Source organism: Triticum urartu, chromosome 7A (assembly GCF_056163025.1).
Source record: "Triticum urartu cultivar PI428250 chromosome 7A, HENAU_Tu73, whole genome shotgun sequence".
NCBI classification, from domain to species: Eukaryota; Viridiplantae; Streptophyta; class Magnoliopsida; order Poales; family Poaceae; genus Triticum; species Triticum urartu.
This window is the reverse complement of record NC_141879.1, coordinates 361,037,896-361,052,024: the sequence shown is the minus strand read 5'-3', so window position 1 is coordinate 361,052,024 and position 14,129 is coordinate 361,037,896.

Below are 14,129 nucleotides of genomic sequence, written 5' to 3'. Positions count from 1 at the left end.
GGCCCCGCCGTCTGCACCAGCCAACTCGCTGTGAGCCACTGACCCTCTTCCCTCCGCCTTTTCCCTCGTGCGTGTCCCGTACCCGCCGTCCCACAAGCTCTCGAGCTCACCATCAGCGTCCTTGCCACCATCGTGGCTTGAGCTCAAGACAGCCGCGCCCTTGCACTGCATCGAGGTCCTGATGACCCCAGGGTGCCGCGGAGCCCCTTGGGTGGCCTCCCCATGCTCCGCAGCCCGCTTTCGCTCGGAGCCGAACTCCGTCCGCCGCCTCGAGCCCCGCTCCGGCGAGCTCCAGCACCCCCGCAGCCTCCCACCAGCTCCCCTGGGAGGGTGGACTTGGGACAGACTAGGCACACGTGGCCCGGTGTACCGAGTGGCACCCGGATGGTGGGCTCGGGAACCCTGTACACATCATTTGGGGCCGTGAGCGAAACCCTGGCCGGATCTCCTTGCGGATGGAACCCGAATAGGTGATAAACCTGGACTAGAGTCTTGTTTGGTTAGTCGGGTCGTGGCCGACACCCTCGCCAGGCTTCCGCTTGAAGGTTGCCGAGATACATGACGTGTATATGGTGATAAGTGGTGAGAGCGTGTGTGAAGAAGTACACCCCTGCAGGGTTATCATGATCTATTCGAATAGCCGTGTCCTCGATTATGGACTTCTTGGATGCTTACGTGGTACATAGACAACTTTAAGTGGATACTCTAAAATGCTCAAGACAAGTGTGAGTGCTATGGATGGCCTTCTCGTAAGGAGACGAGGATGAAACCATAGTAGTGTATTGATGTGGTGATTAGTGGACTCGTGTGCGCTGCCTCATCTGAAAGAAGTTTCTCGTTGTCGTAGAACAGGATAGCCACTGAGTCAAAGCTGGATTGCTGCAACTAAACTCCACATTACCTTCTTGATACAAATGCATGTATGATAGGACCTGATGTAAGTCTTGCTGAGTACCTTTGTACTCACATTTGCTTTATTTATGTTTTTTAGGTGAGACATCTGTCTCACTAGTAGTACCGCTTGGACTTCGACGAGTAGCTTGTTGCCTGAGCTATGATCTTGTACCCTTGGGAAGGACTTGTAGATAGTCAGGCTTATCGGCCTTTTTCTTTTGTACTTGTCTGTACTCAGACATGTAATGCTTCCGTTGCTTGTATGCTCTGAATGATGGGTCATGTGACCCCTGTTTGTATTAATGCTATGTGGCTCTTCTGAGCCTTTATCTATATGAGTTTGCGTTATGTTGTGATGCCATGTTGTACAACACATACATGCATGTTATGCGTACGTGTGACGTGTATTGCTATGTGTGGGATCTGACAATCTAGTTGTTTATCCTTGGCAGCCTCTCTTATGGGGAAATGTAGTCTAGTGCTTCCTCGAGCCATAGTAGTCCGCTACAGCCCGGTTCACCGGAGTCCTGCTAGCCCAGCATTACTGCTCAGGACACTTGACTGGCCGGCATGTGTTTCACTTCATTCCTGTGTCTATCCCTTCAGGGAAATGTCACGCGGTGACATCCGGAGTCCTGCCTAGCCTGCTATAGCCCGGGTTCCCCGGAGTCCTATTAGCCCAGTGCTACAGCCCGGATTCACACGCTGCTGACCGACATGCTCGATGTGAATCATGTATGCCTGTCCCCATAGGTTAGTACCGCTTTGGGTTCACGACTAGCCATGTCGGCCCGGGTTCTCTGCCATATGGATGCTAGCGACACAATCATATACGTGAGCCAAAAGGCGCAAATGGTCCCGGGCCAGGGTAAGGCGACACCCGTGGGGATACCGTGCGTGAGGCCGCAAAGTGATATGAGGTGTTACCGGCTAGAACGATGTGACTTGGAATCGGGGTCCCGACAAAAAGCAACCGGCTATTTGACATGCCATACCTGAAGGCGGATTGCGCGTGGGTCCTGAAAATGGTTAGCTTCTAGGGCTTCCCATGTACGCCTGTGCTCCGTGTCAATCCGGTGTGTTTGTACTTTGACGGGGCCGTTGATTAGGCCGTCGAAGGAGACTCTCATAGGAGAAACCTGAAACAAGAAAAAATAGATAGTAAAGTTATATGTGTGTCCGAGATCGGTTTGGCCGAACCGTGGATCCGGGATAGCTTGTGCCCCCGTCGATGCCCATGGAATTTTGAGTGCGTAGTATGGACGCGTGGTATGAATGCCACTACCTCATCGGGATTGGGGCGGAGGCCGAATTGCTAATCGAGCTCTTGACGAGCCATGCTGTCCTGTTGTAGTGTGGTCCGGACCCTCTTAATGATGTACAGGGGCTCGGCAGCCAGATTATGCTGCCGCTTGAGAAGGCCGCTTTGTACCTCTGCTGCTAGGACGATGGTGTGCTCCTCTGTCCGGAGGGAGCGTTCTATGTTTCCGTTGACTGTTATGACGCCGCACGGACCGGGCATCTTCAGCTTGAGATAGGCATAGTGTGGTACGGCATTAAATCTAGCAAATGTGGTTCGTCCGAGTAATGCTTGGTATCCACTACAGAAGAGGACGATATCGAAGATTAACTCTTCGCTTCGGAAGTTGTCCGGGGAACCGAATACCACCTCCAGCGTGATTGAGCCCGTGCAGCGGGCCTTAACGCCTGGTATGACTCCTTTAAAGGTAGTCTTTGTGGGTTTGATTCGTGAGGGATTAATGCCCATCTTCCGCACTGTATCCTGATAGAGCAGGTTGAGGCTGCCGCCGCTGTCCATTAGGACTCATGTTAGGTGAAATCCGTCGATGGTTGGGTCAAGGTCCAGTGCGGCTGAGCCGCCATGCCGGATACTAGTTGGATGATCTCGACGGTCAAAGGTGATCAGGAATGACGACCACGGATTGAATTTTGGGGCAACTGGCTCTACCGCGTAGACGTCCCTAAGTGCTCGCTTACGCTCCCTTTTGGGGATGTGTGTAGATTATATCATGTTCACCGTTTTGACTTGAGGGGGGAATTTCTTCTGCCCTCTGGTGTTTGGCTGCCCGGGCTCTTTGTTTTCGGCATTTAACTTGCGAGCCTGTTTGAAAACCCAACAGTCTCTGTTGGTGTGATTGGCTTGTTTGTCTAGGGTACCATGTATTTGGCATGGATGATCGAGTATGCAATCCAGGCTGGATGGACCCTCGCTGTTCCATTTGTAGGGCTTCTTTTGCTATCTGGACTTGGAGCCACTGAATTCGGCGTTAACGGTGGTGTCATCGGTGTTGTCGCCATTGCTTCGGCGTTTGTGTCTGTTGCACCGGATCTTTCCGGAGCTGTTCTTGGCCTCGGAGGGGCCTGTCTCGCTGGCTGTGTTTTTGCTACGAGCCAGCCAGCTGTCCTCTCCTGCGCAAACGCGGGTCATGAGTGCCGTAAGGGCTTCTGAGGGAGTCCTGGATTAGGGGGTCTCCGGACAGCCGGACTATATGCTTTGGCCGGACTGTTGGACTATGAAGATACTAGATTGAAGACTTTGTCTCGTGTCTGGATGGGACTCTACTTGGCGTGGAAGGCAAGATAGGCAATACGGAGATGTATATCTCCTCCTTTGTAACTGGCCTTGTGTAACCCTAGCCCTTTCCGGTGTCTATATAAACCGGAGGGTTTTAGTCCGTAGGACAACATATAACCATACCATAGGCTAGCTTCTAGGGTTTAGCCTCTCCGATCTCGTGGTAGATCAACTCTTGTAATACTCATATCATCAAGAATAAATCAAGTAGGACGTAGGGTTTTACCTCCATCAAGAGGGCCCGAACCTGGGTAAAACATCGTGTCCCTTGCCTCCTGTTACCATCCGCCTTAGATTCACAGTTTGGGGCCCCCTACCCGAGATCCGCCGGTTTTGACACCAACATTGGTGCTTTCATTGATAGTTCCTCTGTGTCATCACCGTTAGGCTTGATGGCTCCTACAATCATCGATAGTGATGCAGTCCAGGGTGAGACTTTTATCCCTGGACAGATCTTTGTGTTCCACGGCTTCGCACTACGGGCCAACTCGCTTGGCCATCTAGAGCAGATCGAAAGTTATGCCCCTGGCCACCAGGTCAGGTTTGGAGGCTTAAACTAGACGGCCGATATTTGCAGAGACTTGATCTTCGACGGATTCAAGCCCCTGCCTTGTGCGCCACGCGGCCACGATGAGTATGATTTAGCTCTACCATCGGACCGTATTCAGGAGATTGCACTAGCAGCCGCTCCGACCCTCAATTCGGAGCCAGTTTCATCCAAGGGCGGGTGGATAGACCCCGTTACGGAGGCCTTACCCTCTGCGGCGACCGAGCCGAATATCGACCTTACCCTTCACGAGAGCCGTGTTGCCAAACTGTCGAATCCTTCTCCGGCCACGGACTCCGAACCGCCTGCGCCCGTTCCTATCGAATCCGATTGGGCGCCGATCATGGAGTTCACCTCCGTGGATATTTTTCAGCACTCGCCCTTCGGCGACATACTGAACTTATTAAGGTCTCTTTCCTTGTCAGGAGGATCCTGGCCGAACTATGTTCGACAGGATTGGGATGTGGATGACGAAGAAATTCGCCGCCCACCCACCACCCACTTAGTAGCCACTGTCGATGACTTAACCGACATGCTCGACTTCGATTCCGAAGACATCGACGGTATGCACGACGATGCGGGAGTCGAAGAGGAACCACTGCCCACAGGGCACTGGACAGCCACCTCATCATATGATATATACATGGTGGACACACCCAAAGAAGGCAATGGCGACGAGACAACGAAGGATGACCCCTCCAAGAAGCAATCCAAGCGCCGGCGTCAGCGGCGCCGCTCTAAGTCCTGCCAAAGCAAAAGTGGTGATACCGACACCGGAGATAATTGCACTCCGGACAGTGCCGAAGGCAACAACAATCCCCTCCAACAAGATTTAGAGCAGGAGGTTGGAGGAGCCAGCCCTCCTGAGAGAGCGGCAGATGGAGAGGCGGAAGATGATAATTACATGCCCCCCTCCAAAGACGAGGCAAGCCTCGGTGATGACGAATTCGCCGTGCCAGAGGATCCCGTTGAACAAGAGCGCTTCAAGCCCAGGCTTATAGCCACGGCAAATAGCCTTAAGAAAAAGCAGCAGCAGCTTCAAGCTGATCAAGATTTGCTAGCTGACAGATGGACTGAAGTCCTGGCGGCCGAAGAGTATAAACTCGAATGCCCCTCCAAGAGTTACCCAAAATGCAGGTTGCTACCCCGACTGGAGGAGGAAGCACCAAAACCCATTTCCCCGGCGTATGACGCGGCTGATCGGTCACCTCGTGGCCGCGACAGAGAGACATTCCAGCCAAAAGCTCAGCCCGCACCCCGACATTATTCAAATAAAAAGGCATGGGGAAATACGCCCGACCTGCGAGATGTATTGGAGGACAAAGAAAAACATGCAAGATCAATCTACGGACCACGAGGGCGCGCCACTATGCGAGACAATAATCATCACGCCGGATACAGTAAAAGTAAGTCCGCCGGGCCGAACACAGCGGGCAAGACTCATTCGAGCTGCGTCGCGATATAGCCCAGTACAGAGGCGCCGCATGCCCCTTATGCTTCATAGACGAAGTAATGGATCATCAAATCCCAGAGGGTTTCAAACCCGTAAATATAAAATCATACGAAGGCACAATAGATCCTGCGTTATGGATCGAGGATTTCCTCCTGCACATCGACATGGCCCGCGGTGATGACCTACATGCCATCAAATACCTCCCACTCAAACTCAAAGGACCAGCTCAGCATTGGCTCAACAGCTTGCCAGCAGAGTCCATTGGCTGTTGGGAAGATCTGAAAGCCGCATTCCTCGACAACTTTCAGGGCACTTATGTGCGACCACCAGATGCCGATGACTTGAGCCACATAATTCAGCAGCCAGAGGAATCGGCCAGGCAATTATGGACACGGTTCCTAACAAAGAAAAATCAAATCGTCGACTGTCCGGATGCTGAGGCCCTAGCAGCCTTCAAGCACAACATCCGTGATGAGTGGCTAGCCCGGCACCTTGGTCAGGAAAAGCCGAAATCTATGGCAGCCCTCACGACACTCATGACCCGCTTTTGCGCAGGAGAAGACAGCTGGCTGGCTCGCAGTAATAACATATCAAAGAACGATGGTACTTCAGATACCAAGGACGGCAATGGCAGGTCACATCGCAATAAACATAAGCGCCGCATTAACAGCGACAATACCGAGGATACGACAGTCAATGCCGGATTCAAAGGCTCTAAACCCGGTCAGCGGAAAAAGCCATTCAAGAGAAGCACTTCGGGCCCGTCCAGTTTGGACCGTATACTCGATCGCTCGTGTCAAATACACGGCACCCCCGACAAGCTAGCAAATCACACCAACAGGGATTGTTGGGTGTTCAAGCAGGCCAGCAAGCTAAATGCCGAAAAAAAGATAAGGGGTCACATAGCGATGACGAGGAGGAGCCCCGGCAGCCGAACACCGGAGGACAGAAGAGGTTCCCCCCACAAGTGCGGACGGTGAACATGATATACGCAACCCACATCCACAAGAGGGAGCGGAAGCGTGCGCTCATGGACGTATATGCGTTGGAGCCAGTCGCCCCAAAGTTCAACCCATGGTCCTCCTGTCCGATCACCTTCGATCACAGGGACCACCCCACTAGCATCCTTCATGGCGGATTCGCCGCACTGGTCCTAGACCCAATCATTGACGGATTTCACCTCACTCGAGTCCTAATGGACGGCGGCAGCATCCTAAACCTGCTTTATCAGGACACAGTGCACAAAATGGGTATAGACCCCTCAAGGATCAAACCAACTAAAACGACCTTTAAAGGCGTCATACCAGGTGTAGAGGCCCATTGCACAGGCTCAGTCATACTGGAAGTGGTCTTCAGATCTCCGGATAACTTCCGAAGCGAAGAGTTAATCTTCGACATAGTCCCATTCCACAATGGCTATCATGCACTGCTAGGGCGAACCGCATTTGCAAGATTCAATGCGGTACCGCATTATGCATATCTCAAGCTCAATATGCCAGGACCTCGGGGGGTCATCACAGTCAATGGAAACACAGAGCGTTCTCTCCGTACGGAGGAGCACATTGCGGCCCTCGCAGCAGAAGCGCAAAGCAGCCTCTTAAGGCAATCCACTAGTTCGGCGATTAAGGACCCGGATACCTTCAAGCGCGTCCGGAGTAATCGGCAACAGGACCGCCTGGCACGTTCCGAGCTCGCATAGCAATGCGGCCCCCACCCTGGTCCCAGCCAAATGGCGAAATCCGTGCCACGCATACATAATTACGCATTAAAAATACCATGGGCACGGGCGGGGAGGGGGGCACGATAGTGGCACGCCCCAAGTCGCGGCTTAAACCGCACTAGGGGCTTCCAGCCTTGTTATTTTTCTCTTTCAGGACTTTAATCTCTGGAAACCCTGTCCGGCAGCGTGATTGCCGAACACATGATGAAGCAACCAAGGAGGCAGAATTCTACGTCGCACCACGGAACTCCCAGGTGGATTACGATAACGAGTGAAATATTTTCTTTAATACTATTCCTCAGCTTGCCCTTGGAAGGGACATGTCAAACAGTCCTACTTTCTGCTTTTCACACTACTTGTATTATTCTGCTTTAAACGCACCTTTTTGAATAAAAAATGCATAGCATTAAGACTATTATTGCATTCTTCCTTTTTATATATATGTTCATTCATGACATCCAGCACCCGTACACTCTGGTATGGCCAATACGCTAGGGGCTTAAGCATACCCCATAATACGGCGTGAGAAGTCCAAACACTTTCGACAGTGCGGCACCCTAAACTTATAGCATTATATGCATCATCTCCGAATCATGTCTTGGGTCAATAGTTGGGTTTGCCTGGCTCCCATGTTTTGGTACCTTACGTTCCGCTATATAGGCTAAGGTAGCACTGGGAGAACTACTGCGATTGTCCCCCGGTTCTGCTAGGCTAAGCACCTCAGTAGAGAAAGCTAAAATTGACTGTCATGATAAGGCGAGAGACTGGTCGCTATTCGAGAGGTTTCGAGTCCCTAAAGGCTTATGCCGCTTAGAGCGAGGAGTCAGCCCTGCCCGGCTTAAGGTGTGTATCGCGCCCCAAATTCGGCCTTCCGAATATTCGAGGCTTCGCCGAAATTTAAAATTATAGAATTCTATGGCTAAGTGAGAGTGATAACGCATTATAGTCCGATTGCCTTGTTCGTTGTGCTGAGCACCTCCCTCGAAGGACCCAACAATGGGAACAAGAGTGCTCAGGTTTATCCCGAACACCCCAGCACTCGTGGCGTGGGGGCGGAAGCCGGCGACTAGCCATCTCTCAGATTTGATAAACAACCAAACAGAAGGTAATATTTTAAATTCAAACAAGCATTGCATAGCGCATATGAACAAGTTTTCAAAAAAACAGGATTACACGAGCGAGTTCACTTGAATATTATATCTTTTGTACACTCGTCCGCTACGAGACGAGCACCCTTCAGGACACCCTCATAGTACATCTCGGGGTGGCGATGCTCCTTGCCCTCCGGCGGCCCTTCCTTAATCAGCTTCACGGCGTCCAGCTTGGCCCATTGCACCTTCACACGGGCGAAAGCCCGGCGTGCACCTTCGATGCAGACGGACCGCTTGATGAGTTCCATCCGTGGGCAGGCATCCACAAGCCACCTCACCAGGCCAAAGTAGTTGTTAGGAAGGGCATCGCCAGGTCAGATCCGGACTATAAAGCCCTTCATGGCCTGTTCGGCCGCCTTTTGCAGCTCGACCAGTTGCTTCAGCTGGTCACTCAGAGGCATCGGGTGTTCGGTCCTAGTATACAGAGAGCAGAACAGCTTCTCCGTTGAGCTTCCCTCCTCGTCCTGGTAAAACTGTGCGGCATCCGACATGCTGCGGGGTAAATCTGCAAAAGCTCCTGGAGAGCTCCAGATTCGGGTAAGTAACAGTAATTTACTTTCACATGCTTGCTTTGCAGATAGAATGCCTTACCCGCCGCTATCTTCTTCATCACATCAATCTCCTGGAGGGCCTTCTGTGCTTCGGCCTTGCCACTCTTTGCACTTTCACGGGCGGTGGAAAGCTCGGACTCTTGCGTCTTCAAGTCAAGCTCCAACGCCTCATGCTTCGTCACGAGAGCGTGGAGCTCTTGCTGCACCTCACCCACCCGTGCCTCATGCCTTTCCCGCTCAGTGCGCTCCTTGGCCGCTTCGTTTTCGGCCTTGGATAGTGCTTGCTTCAGGGTCGCCACCTCGGTTGTGGCCCCTGGCAAATTGACGATGATCCTGTCATTTTGCAATCGCATTCTTTTTATATATATCCATAGACTAGGTACTACTTACCTTTGTTCTCCTCGAGCTGCCTCTTGGCAAGGCTGAGTTCTTTCTTGGACCCTTCGAGGTCCTGCTTCAGTGTGGCGATTTCCGCAGTCAGTGCGGCGGAGGCCAGAAGCGAAGCCTGCATACGCATATAGACATACTTATATCAGACTCCTGCGATATTGTTTAATCCTCTGTTCGGCTTTTCTTTGTGAACACCGAGCAGAGCATCAGGGGCTACTGTCTATGCGGTAATATTTTTCCTATAAACTTACCTCAAAGCCTGTTAGAAGGCTGGCACAGGCTTCAGTCAGTCCGCTCTTGGAGGACTGAACCTTCTGGACCACCGCACTCATAATAGCGCAGTGCTCTTCGTCGATGAAAGCGCTGCGAAGCGCTCCCAGCAGACTGTCTGGTACCTCTGGATGGACAAAGGTCACCGGCACAGGCGTCTTGCCCCTTTTAGAAGGAGCCCGTCTTCCCGAGTCTGGAACCACTGGGGGTTCCGGCGCGGTGTTCGGCTGAGGGCCGAACTCGGAGCCCTCGGGAGCCTTGCTCCCCCTGCTCCCGGAGTCCAGAAGGTCGCCTTGAGGCGCCTCCGGGACTGTCTCCCCTCGACCCGGTGCTTCTTGAGACAATACCTTGGTGTTGTCCGTAGGGCAGGGGGAGGTGGCGGTCGGAAGTGGATCACTATCCATATCCGACGAGCCCAGGGAGCCGTCTGACGATATGTCGATACGGGCTTGTGGCGGTCTGCATAATTATAATTCTCGTTAGAAGAAACAGTGCGACAAATGAATGCTATGAGTTACTCTGGCATCCGAATACTTACGACTTTGCCAGGGGCTTGGCCCTGAGCAGCCACTCGTGTTCGCCTTCGGCGGCGGTGGTGGAGTAGTCCGGAAGGAGAGTCCTTCCCTTCTTGGACCCTTCGGCCCCCCGGTTTGGGCGGCCTTCCTTTTCTTGTCACCCCCGACTGGAGGGGGAGTATCTTCATCCTCCTCCTCGTCTTCGGGGGAGGAGTGTGTTACAGAGTTATCGGACGATGAGACCGATAACACCTGGCGTCGGGAACTCTTTCGGGTTCCCTTGGCCTTCTTGGTCTTCTCCGGCACCTTGTAAGGAGCCGGAGTCAGCATCTTCGTCAGGAGAGCGTCCACAGTGTCTTCGGGCAGAGGGGCCAGACAGTTAATCTGCCCCGACGTCTCCACCCAGTCTTGTCAAAGGCATGGAGCTCAGACCCCGCACATGATTAAGCTAGGGAAGATAAATATCCTATCGGATGTATAGAACTCACCGAATGCGCTCGACGCTTCGCGCTTAGCCCGCGGTCCTCGGTGAGAGAGGGAGAGACCTCGGCACCCTTGAACAGCACCCTCCAGACGTCCTTGTGCATCGTGTCGAAGAGCTTGCTCAGAGTCTAGTGCTGGGCCGGGTTGAACTCCCACAAGTTGAAATCCCATTGTTGGCACAGGAGGATCCGGCGGATGAGCATGACCTGGACTATGTTGACAAGCTTGTGCTTCTTGCCTGGCATATTCCGGATACACTTCTGGAGTCCGTCCGGCTCCACCGATGGACCCCAGGACAGGCCCTTCTCTTTCTAGGAGGTGAGCCGCGTGGGGATTCCGGATCGAACCTTGGGGGCAGCCACCCATTTGGCATCGCGCGGCTCGGTGATGTAGAACCATGCCGACTGCCACCCCTTTGTGGTCTCCACGAAGGAGCCTTCAAGCCATATAACGTTGGGCATCTTGCCCACCATGGCTTCGCTGCATTCTGCTTGTTGGCCGCCCACCACCTTCGGCTTGATATTGAAGGTCTTTAACCACAGGCCGAAGTGGGGCCGGATGCGGAGGAAAGCCTCACACATGACGATGAACGCCAAAATGTTGAGGACGAGGTTCGGGGCCAGATCATGGAAGTCCAGCCCATAGTAGAACATGAGACCACGGACGAATGGATGGAGGGGAAACCCCAGTCCGTGGAGGAAGTGGTGAAGGAAGACTACCCTCTCGTGAGGTTCAGGGGTAGGAACAATCTGCCCCACAGCGGGCAGCCGATCCGCAATATTCGCGGCCAAGTATGCGGCACCGTGCAGCTTCTTGATGTGACCCTCCGTAACGGAGGAAGCCATCCATTTGCCTCCCGCTCTGGACATGATTGGGGAAGGTTGAGGGGAGGATGTAGGCTTGGGCGTTGGAGCTCGAGAGCGCAAGAGTGGATGAGCAAGGAGGAAGAAGGCATGGGTACAAAAAGGTTAAACCTTGTCCCTTTATAAGGGCGGCCGAAACTATGCGCCCCCACTAGCCTGGTAAAACTCGCTTATCCCCCAAGCGCCGTAATCGATGGCACGGTTGGATTACCCACGCCCGTATTGATGAGAATCCCGTAATAAGGGGGACACGATCTATGCTTTGACAAGACGTGTCAAAAAACTGCCTCGCGTTATGTGCGGGGCTAGTTAAAGGAAACAGTTCGAATAATTGCTGGGCCATGGCATAATGTCGTGTTGCCAAAACAAGTCACCAGATTAGATTTGTGGAAATATTATTCTCTCTATGGTGGTATGTGGAACTTATTTTGCAGGGTCAGACACTATCCTTGTATTCAAATTCTTCTGTGGTGTATTCGGAGGAGGAACCCGCCTTGCAATGCCGAAGACAATACTGCGCGCCGGACTCATCGTCATTGAAGCCTGGTTCAGGGGCTACTGAGGGAGTCCTGGATTAGGGTATTCTCCGGACAGCCGGACTATATCCTTTGGCCGGACTATTGGACTATGAAGATACAAGATTGAAGACTTCGTCTCGTGTCCGGATGGGACTCTACTTGGCGTGGAAGGCAAGCTAGGCAATATGGATATGTATATCTCCTCCTTTGTAACCGACCTTGTGTAACCCTAGCCCTTTCCAGTGTCTATATAAACCGGAGGGTTTTAGTCCGTAGGACAACATACAATCATACCATAGGCTAGCTTCTAGGGTTTAGCCTCTCCGATCTCGTGGTAGATCAAGTCTTGTAATACTCATATCATCAAGAATAAATCAAGCAGGATGTAGGGTTTTACCTCCATCAAGAGGGCCCGAACCTGGGTAAAACATCATGTCCCCTGCCTCCTGTTACCATCTGCCTTAGACGCACAGTTCGGGACCCCCTACCCGAGATCCGCCGGTTTTGACACCGACAGCTGCCATGGACTTCGTTTTCTCTTGGCCGAGGTGGCGTGCTAGCCATTCATCCCGGATGCTGTATTTGAAGGCCGCTAGGGCTTTAGCATCCGGACAGTCAACGATCTGGTTCTTTTTGGTTAGGAACCTAGTCCAGAATTTTCTGGTTGATTCTCCAGGTTATTGAGAAACGCCATGTAAATTACTTTACTTTATTGCTAAACGCGTTAGCCATAGTAGTAGAAGTAATAGTTGGCGAGCAACTTCATGGAGACACGATGATGGAGATCATGGTGTCAAGCCAGTGACAAGATGATCATGGAGCCCCAAGATGGAGATCAAAGGAGCTATGTGATATTGGCCATATCATGTCACGTTTATTAATTGATTGCATGTGATGTTTATCATGTTTTGCATCTTGTTTACTTAGAACGACGGTAGTAAATAAGATGATCCCTCATAACAATTTCAAGAAGTGTTCTCCCCTAACTATGCACCGTTGCTAAAGTTCATCATTTCGAAGCACGCCGTGATGATTGGGTGTGATAGATCCTTACGTTCACATACAACGGGTGTAAGACAGTTTTACACATGCAAAACACTTAGGGTTAACTTGATGAGCCTAGCATGTACAGACATGGCCTCGGAACACAGAAGACTGAAAGGTCGAGCATGAGTCGTATAGAAGATACGATCAACATGAAGATGTTCACCGACGTTGACTAGTCCGTCTCACGTGATGATCGGACACGGTCTAGTTAACTCGGATCATGTAATACTTAGATGACTAGAGGGATGTCTAATCTAAGTGGGAGTTCATTAATAATTTGATTAGATGAACTTAATTATCATGAACTTAGTCTAAAATCTTTGCAATATGTCTTGTAGATCAAATGGCCAACGTAGTCCTCAACTTCAACGCGTTCCTAGAGAAAACCAAGCTGAAAGACGATGGCAGCAACTATACGGACTGGGTCCGGAACCTGAGGATCATCCTCATAGCTGCCAAGAAAGATTATGTCCTACAAGCACCGCTAGGTGATCCACCCGTCCCACAGAACCAAGACGTTATGAACGCTTGGCAGACACGTGTTGACGACTACTCCCTCGTTCAATGCGGCATGCTTTACAGCTTAGAGCCAGGGCTCCAAAAGCATTTTGAGAGACATGGAGCATATGAGATGTTCGAAGAGCTGAAAATGGTTTTTCAAGCTCATGCCCGGATCGAGAGATATGAAGTCTCCGATAAGTTCTTCAGATGTAAGATGGAGGAAAATAGTTCTGTCAGTGAGCACATACTCACTATGTCTGGGTTACATAACCGCTTATCTCAGCTGGGAGTTAATCTCCCGGATGATGCAGTCATTGACAGAATCCTCCAGTCGCTTCCACCAAGCTACAAGAGCTTTGTGATGAACTTCAACATGCAGGGGATGCAAAAGACCATTCCTGAGTTGTTCTCTATGCTGAAATCAGCGGAGGTAGAAGGAACATCAAGTGTTGATGGTCAATAAAACCACTAAGTTCAAGAAAGGCAAGGGTAAAAAGAACTTCAAGAAGGACGACAAGGAGGTTGCCGCGCCCGGAAAGCAAGCTGCCGGGAAGAAGCCAAAGAATGGACCCAAGCCCGAGACTGAGTGCTTTTATTGCAAAGGGAAGGGTCACTGGAAACAGAACTGCC